The sequence below is a fragment of the Sinocyclocheilus anshuiensis genome, unplaced genomic scaffold, assembly GCF_001515605.1.
Source record: "Sinocyclocheilus anshuiensis isolate Anshui unplaced genomic scaffold, SAMN03320099.WGS_v1.1 scaffold183, whole genome shotgun sequence".
NCBI lineage: Eukaryota > Metazoa > Chordata > Actinopteri > Cypriniformes > Cyprinidae > Sinocyclocheilus > Sinocyclocheilus anshuiensis.
In genome coordinates, this window is record NW_015548309.1 from 3,512,127 (window position 1) to 3,520,217 (window position 8,091).

At 34.6% G+C, this 8,091-nt stretch overlaps 1 pseudogene; it reads left to right on the top strand.

Moving 5' to 3' along the window:
• The first annotated feature begins 3,707 nt into the window (after positions 1-3,707).
• On the top strand, positions 3,708-8,091 carry LOC107656227 (soluble scavenger receptor cysteine-rich domain-containing protein SSC5D-like; annotated as a pseudogene).

Here is an 8,091-nt window from a genome sequence, read left to right on the forward strand (position 1 = left end):
TATGATTTGAACCACGTCAATGCAATTCCATTAATGGCAACATAATTTTCTAGTCTATTCAAAAGAATGTTGTTGTCGATAATGTTGAATGCAGCGCTAAGATCCAGTAGCAATATTAAAGAGATACAAACACGATCAGATGACAAGAGCAGGAAATTTGTTACTCTGATGAGAGCAGTCTCTGTACTATGATACGGTCTAAATCCTGACTGGAAATCCTCACAGATACCATTTTTCTCTAAGAAAGAACATAGTTGTGAGGAGACTCCCTTTTCTGGTATCTTTGACAGAAAAGGGAGATTTGAGATCGGTCTGTAATGAACTAATTCTCTAGGATCATGTTGTGATTTTTTTAATGAGAGGCTTAAAAACAAGGTTTTTAGGACATATCCTAATGACAATGATGAATTAATCATATTCAAAAGAGGATCTATGACTTCTGGAATTACCTATTTTAGTGGCTTAGATGGTATAGGATCTAGCATAAAAAACATGAATCTTCAATAGTACTTAATAATATAATCATAATAATCATAATAATGTATCACAAAAATGCAATGTTTAGTTTTTTCATGTAATAGGCAGTAAGTGTTTAAAATGACTCAACAACATCACAAGAATGGACTGTCTGGGCAGAGACAAGCAATGTTATTGAAACTAGATTAAAAAGACAAATTTGACTTGCTGACTTGACAAGTTGACTTCAGAATATCTAGCCAAATTGTTTGAAGATTTTAAGTTTGAAGCAGTTTTAAAAACTTGAAATTTGAAAAAAAAATTTAAATTTTAAATAAACAACATTTGAAACATAGCACCTGTATTCTCAAGTCAACAAAAATACATCATGCAAATGTGCATAAGAAAACATTTATGATATATATATGTAACACTTATGATATATGCTAATGTTTTTAAGGTAATACCTGGCTAGATGGTTGTCTAAAAGATTGCGGTAGTCTTTAAACAGTGGACGTGTGACAGTAATATATGTTTTCCTCTTGTTCATCCTTGACCACAGCCACTATACAGCCTGAACGTCATCCAAACTAATTCATATCAATGTGAATTTACTCATAGGTGTGCATGTTTGTCTGTCAAGTAAATAAAACTGACATCCATATTTGATGAACAAAACATCTTGGAATTCAAACATTTTTTGCTGGATTCTACTGTGCTGTACATACTTAAATTACTATTTCAACCTGAACAATATGCAAACTTCACATTCTAATTCTCTTCAGGGAGATTCTGCATAATGTAATGTGTTTGCAGGGACATAAAATGAGCTAATAGGAGGTTACTGACAACAAGCTTATCTCCATCTTATCAATGTTTGTTTATAAATATCTGAGCTTTTTGACTTGTTGTATGAATGTGTTGTTATTTATGGAAGCATATAGGTAGCAAAATTCAATTTAAAATGCAATATGCAAAATGGCAATGCAATATGCAAAATGGCAATGTATTTCTGTATTTAAATTTACATTTTCCATTACCCATACGTGCAAAGTTTGTTGCAAAAGGAAAATGAAAATGAAATTATATAATTTACATTTGCCATTTCCAACTGTAGTCTTAATATGTAAATTGCATGCAAATTTGAACGCTTTATAAGTTGCGAAATGAAAATGAAAATGTATAACACAAATTGATTTGATATGTGTAACATGTTCAAGCAGAAATGGTAGCAAAATGATCATTTAAATGCTATTTGTCCTAAATGCATTTAGACTAACAGTTAGAACACTTAGGATTGCATTTTCATCATGACGCCGTGGGATATGTGTAGCAAAATTCAATTTGAAAATGCATTTCGAGTTGACCACGCCCACCCTCTGTCAATCATTGCTTCAAGGCAGGGATTGGCGGAAGCGTGGTACGTTTGGATCGTTTGAAACATGGCGGCTGGAGATCTGATAAGATCGTTGAATTCACTGGCAGATGAAGTGGAGCGTGAACAGAGAACATTTTAAATTGAATTTCGCTACCTATATGCTTCCATAGTTATTAACCAAATATATATTGACAAAGTATTAAACTGGAATTTTCCATACCTGAAATGTGAAGGAACTGTTTTTATTGCATCTCATACGTATAAGTTTAACTTTGAGATGTAATAAAAACAGTTTCTTCACATTTTGGTTATGGAAAATTCCAATTCAATTCTTCATCTCGTGCATAAGAACCTCACTGGGGTGATGTGTTGGCCACTGTGTCCATGTAAACACAAACAAATCTAGAGTTCTAGCATTTATGAATGTTGACATTTTGTTTCCATGTACTTTGCATGTCTTTGCAAATTTGTAAAGTGAGTTTCATGAAACTGACCCACTCAAAGTAATGCCATCAATTTATTTTGATATTTGAATAGTGACAGATCCCCTCTTCACAGTTATATGAGCATATGGTATATGAAAGCATTCCCATAATTAATTTGAGTGGATTTGCATTTAAATCGAATCACATCATGAAAACATACATTGAATGTTGTTCAAACTTCCAATGGTGCATCCAACAATGTACTGCAGATGAAACATTAATTCCTGGTTTCATGGCTATCAATTTAAGCAAGCACTTCCTGAGCATTTAATAGGTTTACATTCTGAAAGATGGACTGCTTGATAGTAAGAGTTTATTTCTGATGTTGATCACTGTCTTGTAAGGAAATCGGATATCAATACTACCACGAGGACAGCCCATGGAGCGAGGAATCCAACTCCTCAGAGAGGATTAACGCTCGAAAGAAACACCATACTCACAATAACCCTCAATGGTGAGGGGAGCGATGCTTCCAGAGTGTGTCGATAGAGACACACTAGTTGAGTGGAGCCCAAGGTACCGGGGTCTAAACCAACTCAGAGAAAGGGAACGAGGTCAATAACGCGTAACCCTTACCATACAGGATTTCAGAAAAGTGGGCAAAGCATAACGTGCACACTTACCAGCTATGTGGATTTTAGAAAGTGCGCAAAGCTTAACGTGTCCACTTACCATAGTATTTGGATTTAGAGTTTTCCAAGCATCTGTTTGCAGATGCATTGCTCATTCCAGGTAACCATTTGATAAAAAGGGGATCACTGCTCAATACTACCACGAGGACAGCCCATGGAGCGAGGAATCCAACTCCTCAGAGAGGATTAACGCTCGAAAGAATACTATAGTCGCACCGGTAGTGACGTCATGGCTGTCGCCAGCCAACGAGTTGGTGTTTTTTCAATGTATGCTTCAGACACGGGTCACGACGAGGCGTTTCCCATAGCGACCCCTAGAGGACGCAGTTCGAAGTTCCCATGAAAGGGAACTAATCATTTGAATCATTTTTGTTAGTTTGCAAATGTATTTTATTAGATACTAACAATATTTGTAATTAATTCTGGTGTAGTTGATTTATTGCTAATCAAAACTCTTGCACTTTCCCTCACTTGCTCTTTTTCTTAATTGTATAATTTGTAGTTACTGAATTATGAAAATGACTTGAAATTGAACTCTACTAAAGTAGTATGCACTTCATTAGTAACCAAAGCACAGTTAAATAAGGTTTCTGGTTGCAAAAAAAATTAATAAATAAATGTGCAGACATTTTATGCCAAAAATGCTCATAAACTACTTTTGAACAATAAAAACAGACACTGCAGTTGCATTCTTTTTTCTCTGATTTCTGACTTAAAACAGTCAAATTAATAATTCTGTATTTCTTTCAGAACACAATGTTAAGTTCCTTCTGGCTCATTCTCATATTGGGTATGAAGAAGTATAGTTATATTTCTATGTCATACTCTTAAAAGATTTTAAATTATTGTAGTATGTTATTGAAGTATAAGAAGTATATCAAATATGGGCATCCATAACATGTTTTATAATTCATACAGATTTTGGAAATGGACCTCCAGTCAAAGCTTTTCTGAGGCTGACGAATGGTATCAGTTTTTGTTCTGGAAGAGTGGAGGTTCTTCATAATGGAACGTGGGGAACAGTGTGTGACAATTACTGTGTGTTACTGGGATCAATCAGATGCTGCAGTGGTGTGTAGAGAGATTGGTTGTGGGAATGTGATCGAGGCAATGAGTGAAGCTTATTTTGGAGAAGGTTCAGGAGAAATATGGATGGATGAGATCAACTGCACTGGCACGGAGTCTTCACTGATGAACTGTAGGACACCTGGATGGGGAATACATGACTGTGAGCATTCAGAAGACGCTGGAGTCATCTGTGAAGGTGGATGAAAGCTATGTAAATATTGCATATACTGAATAGAACCAAACTTTTCTAATCCCTTACTCTGTTTTAAGTGTTATCCTTTATTAGGTTGATAAATGGCACTAACTCTTGTTCTGGACGAGTGGAGGTTCTTCATGACGGTCAGTGGGGAACAGTGTGTGATGATGGCTGGGATCGAACAGATGCTGCAGTAGTGTGTAAAGAACTGAATTGTGGGAATGTGATTGAGGCAAAGAATGCTGCTTATTTTGGACCAGGTGTAGGACCAGTATGGATGGGTGATGTACAATGTACTGGGACTGAGGCTTCACTTGTGAACTGTGCATCAACAAAATGGGGAATACAGAGCTGCAAACATTTAAAAGACGCTGGAGTCACCTGTAACAGTGAGTTAAAATATCTTGGATGCATTTTGCATGTTGCTTTGAAACTAGAGTTCAGAGAGAAATTCTGTTATTACTCATTATTTACCCGCGCCATTCCAAAACATATGCTGTTGTTTTTTTATGTAAAACATAAAAGAATAATTTCCAACAGCAGTTTAAGATCAGAGAAGGACCAGATATTTGGTAGCCACTTTTATCCAAAGCAACTTACACTGCATTGATAACACATAATGATAAGGTTGCATTAACATTAAGTGCATTAGTAACTAACAATGAAAAATATTTCTAAACCATCTATTCATCTTAGTTAATATTCATTCCAACATTTACTAAAACATTATTAAAATCAAAAGTTGTATCTGTTAATATTATTTAATGGTCCTCAGTTGACATGAACAGTTCACTCTTAAAAATAAAGGTTCTTTATTGGCATTGATGGTTTCTTGAAGAAACTTTAACATCTATAGAACCTTTCCATTCCACTAAAGATTCTTTATAGCAGAAGAAGGTTCTTTAGATTATTAAAATGTTCTTTACACTGAGAAGAAAATGGTTCTTTCAAGAAATGTTCACTGAAAAGTTCTCCAGAGAACCAAAAATGTTTTTTCTATGGGATCAAAACCTTCTTTTGGAACATTTCTTTTTTAAGAGTTTTGTATTTTTCATTAAAGATTAATAAATACTATAAAAATATATTGCTCATAACTAACATTAATTCATGGGATCTTATTATAAAGTGTTACCATTGCATTCAAGATGTAGTTCAACTAGCAGAATTTTCATTTTTGGTGAACTATTCTTTTAAGTCAGTAAACTTTGGTTTAGTCAAAACTCAAATTTACATGTATAAAAATTCAAAATTGACAATGCTGGAATAATAGATAACTTAAGCACAGTTCTTCATTCAAAAATGTACACCTTAGATTCTGTAAAAAGTACAGACATCACACAAACAGTATTATTGTTTTTATTATGCAGCTTTTATTATGTGTATATTTTGTATAAAATAGCTTTATGCTAAACAGGACTCAGCGATTCTTAGAAAATCAATTGCATTTTCAAGATTTTGTCTGCTCTCTGTTTTAAACATCTGATGGGCACAGATGGGTCATGAAGAGTGCAAATGTTAACATGTAAAACTCTTTCAACAGATGTGAAGCTGGTCAATGGTTCCACTGAGTGTGATGGCAGAGTTCAGATTCGGTATAATGAGCAGTGGGGCGCAGTGAGTCACTCAGGCTGGGATCTAGCAGATGCTACAGTGTTGTGTCAAGAGCTTTACTGTGGAGACATTGCAGAGCCGAAAGTGTATGTGCAACCTTCAGGGCAAATATGGATGGATCAGCTGGCCTGTACAGGAAAGGAGTTGACAGTGCGGGACTGTCCTTTTACTGGATGGGGTGTGAGCAGTTGTTTGGATGGGCTTCATGTGGGAGTTTTTTGCCAAAGTAAGATCAACTTACATATGAGCCTCTCAAATGATGTACAGGTGCATCTCAATAAATTAGAATGTCGTGGAAATGTTCATTTATTTCAGTAATTCAACTCAAATTGTGAAACTCGTGTATTAACGAAATTCAATGCACACAGACTGAAGTAGTTTAAGTCTTTGGTTCTTTTATTTGTGATGATTTTGGCTCACATTTAACAAAAACCCACCAATTCACTATCTCAACAAATTAGAATATGGTGACATGCCAATCAGCTAATCAACTCAAAACACCTGCAAAGGTTGTAATTAAAGCAAAAGGAGCCCCTACCAAGTATTGACATTACATGTACATTTACATGTATAGTAAATGAACATACTTTCCAGAAGGCCAACAATTCACTAAAAATGTTTTTTTTTTATTGGTCTTATGAAGTATTCTAATTTGTTGAGATAGTGAATTGGTGGGTTTTTGTTAAATGTGAGCCAAAATCATCACAATTAAAAGAACCAAAGACTTAAACTACTTCAGTCTGTGTGCATTGAATTTATTTAATACACGAGTTTCACAATTTGAGTTGAATTACTGAAATAAATGAACTTTTCCATGACATTCTAATTTATTGAGATGCACCTGTATAGCTTAACCCTCCTATTGTGTTGTGGTCAGTTTGACCCACACTTGATTTTCAAACTGCTTAAATACTGGTTAAACTATTTATTTCTTCTTAAAATTTGGTGAATATTTCTCATTTAGGGTCATGAATGTGCATGCAAAAGTTCAACACATAGATGGAAATTATAGATGGAAATTTTGGAAACCTTTGTGTAGGGGTCATACAGACTCCCCCATTGACCCTCAATCGTTTCCATGCGTTTTGACAAAAATCAACACTCTGGAAAACACTAAAGGGTTAAAAAAAAACATAAATCCTTTATTTTAACTTGTTAGACACTAAAATATGAAATACATGAGAACTTATGAAATGTAAGATTTAAAGTTTACTTGAAATGTAAACTCCTCTTCTGAGTCATCCAAGGAAAATTCACTGTTTCTTCATCTGTTTGAGTTTTGGTTGTTAGTTTTTTAGATCTCAATTATTAGAGTGTTGCAGCATTGAAGAGAAGTGTGAGAAACTATTTTACCCTCACAAGGGTTTTAGAAATATACATTACAAAACGGCAGGGGAAGTACAAATAGCGACTACTTACACCAAGTACAAATTATGTTAAATTCTATTTATACCTTGCACCTCAGATAATTCTGAACATATAGATGCGTGGGACAAATTGACCTTTAACAATAAAAATAACACAATAAAAACAGATGGGAATTATTCGATTTCTTACATATTTTATCTTTTTTCTCAGAGCACAGTAGATGTTTTCTGCTTTTACATGAATCTGTAGCATTTTCCATAGTTGGCAGATTGCCTGAAAACCAATGTCAATTTGACCCCTAACACAGAAGTTGTACCCTGTTTTTAAACACAAGGGGAAGGTTAAGAATTATGCCATTCCCATCCAAGTTTTCTTGACAAATGCAATGACTAGATGCCAGTATGACAGATCATTCTTCCTTGTCAATGTTTCACTTCACAGAAACTGTGAGAAAAGTTGTGGTGAGGATTGTGGTGAAGGCCAAGATTGGCATCAATGTCAATGATCCAGATATCAAGAATAAGCTTCTGGATATGGTAAGGTTCATGTTAACTTTTATCAAACAAACTTTGAAATAAAAATAGATAATAGATAAATAAATAAATAAAAAGATAAAGTTTAAACCTTTTGATAAAGTGAAAGAACAAAAAGTGTGCTCAATGTGTGTATTCACTCTAGCTTGAGTGTTTTCTTACTACAATTTCCCTGATATTCACAGATGAGGCATGTGGTTGAAAGTAAAGGGAATTATAGTGTGAACTGGAGAATACAGCCTGATGAGCAGGTATTTCACCAGCAGAGTCTCTTATATGTAAAATATATGTAAATATTTATGCGTTGTTGATTTTAATTATAAACCTGTTATATTCACAGGCAGGGCTGAGGCATGCCTTGTGA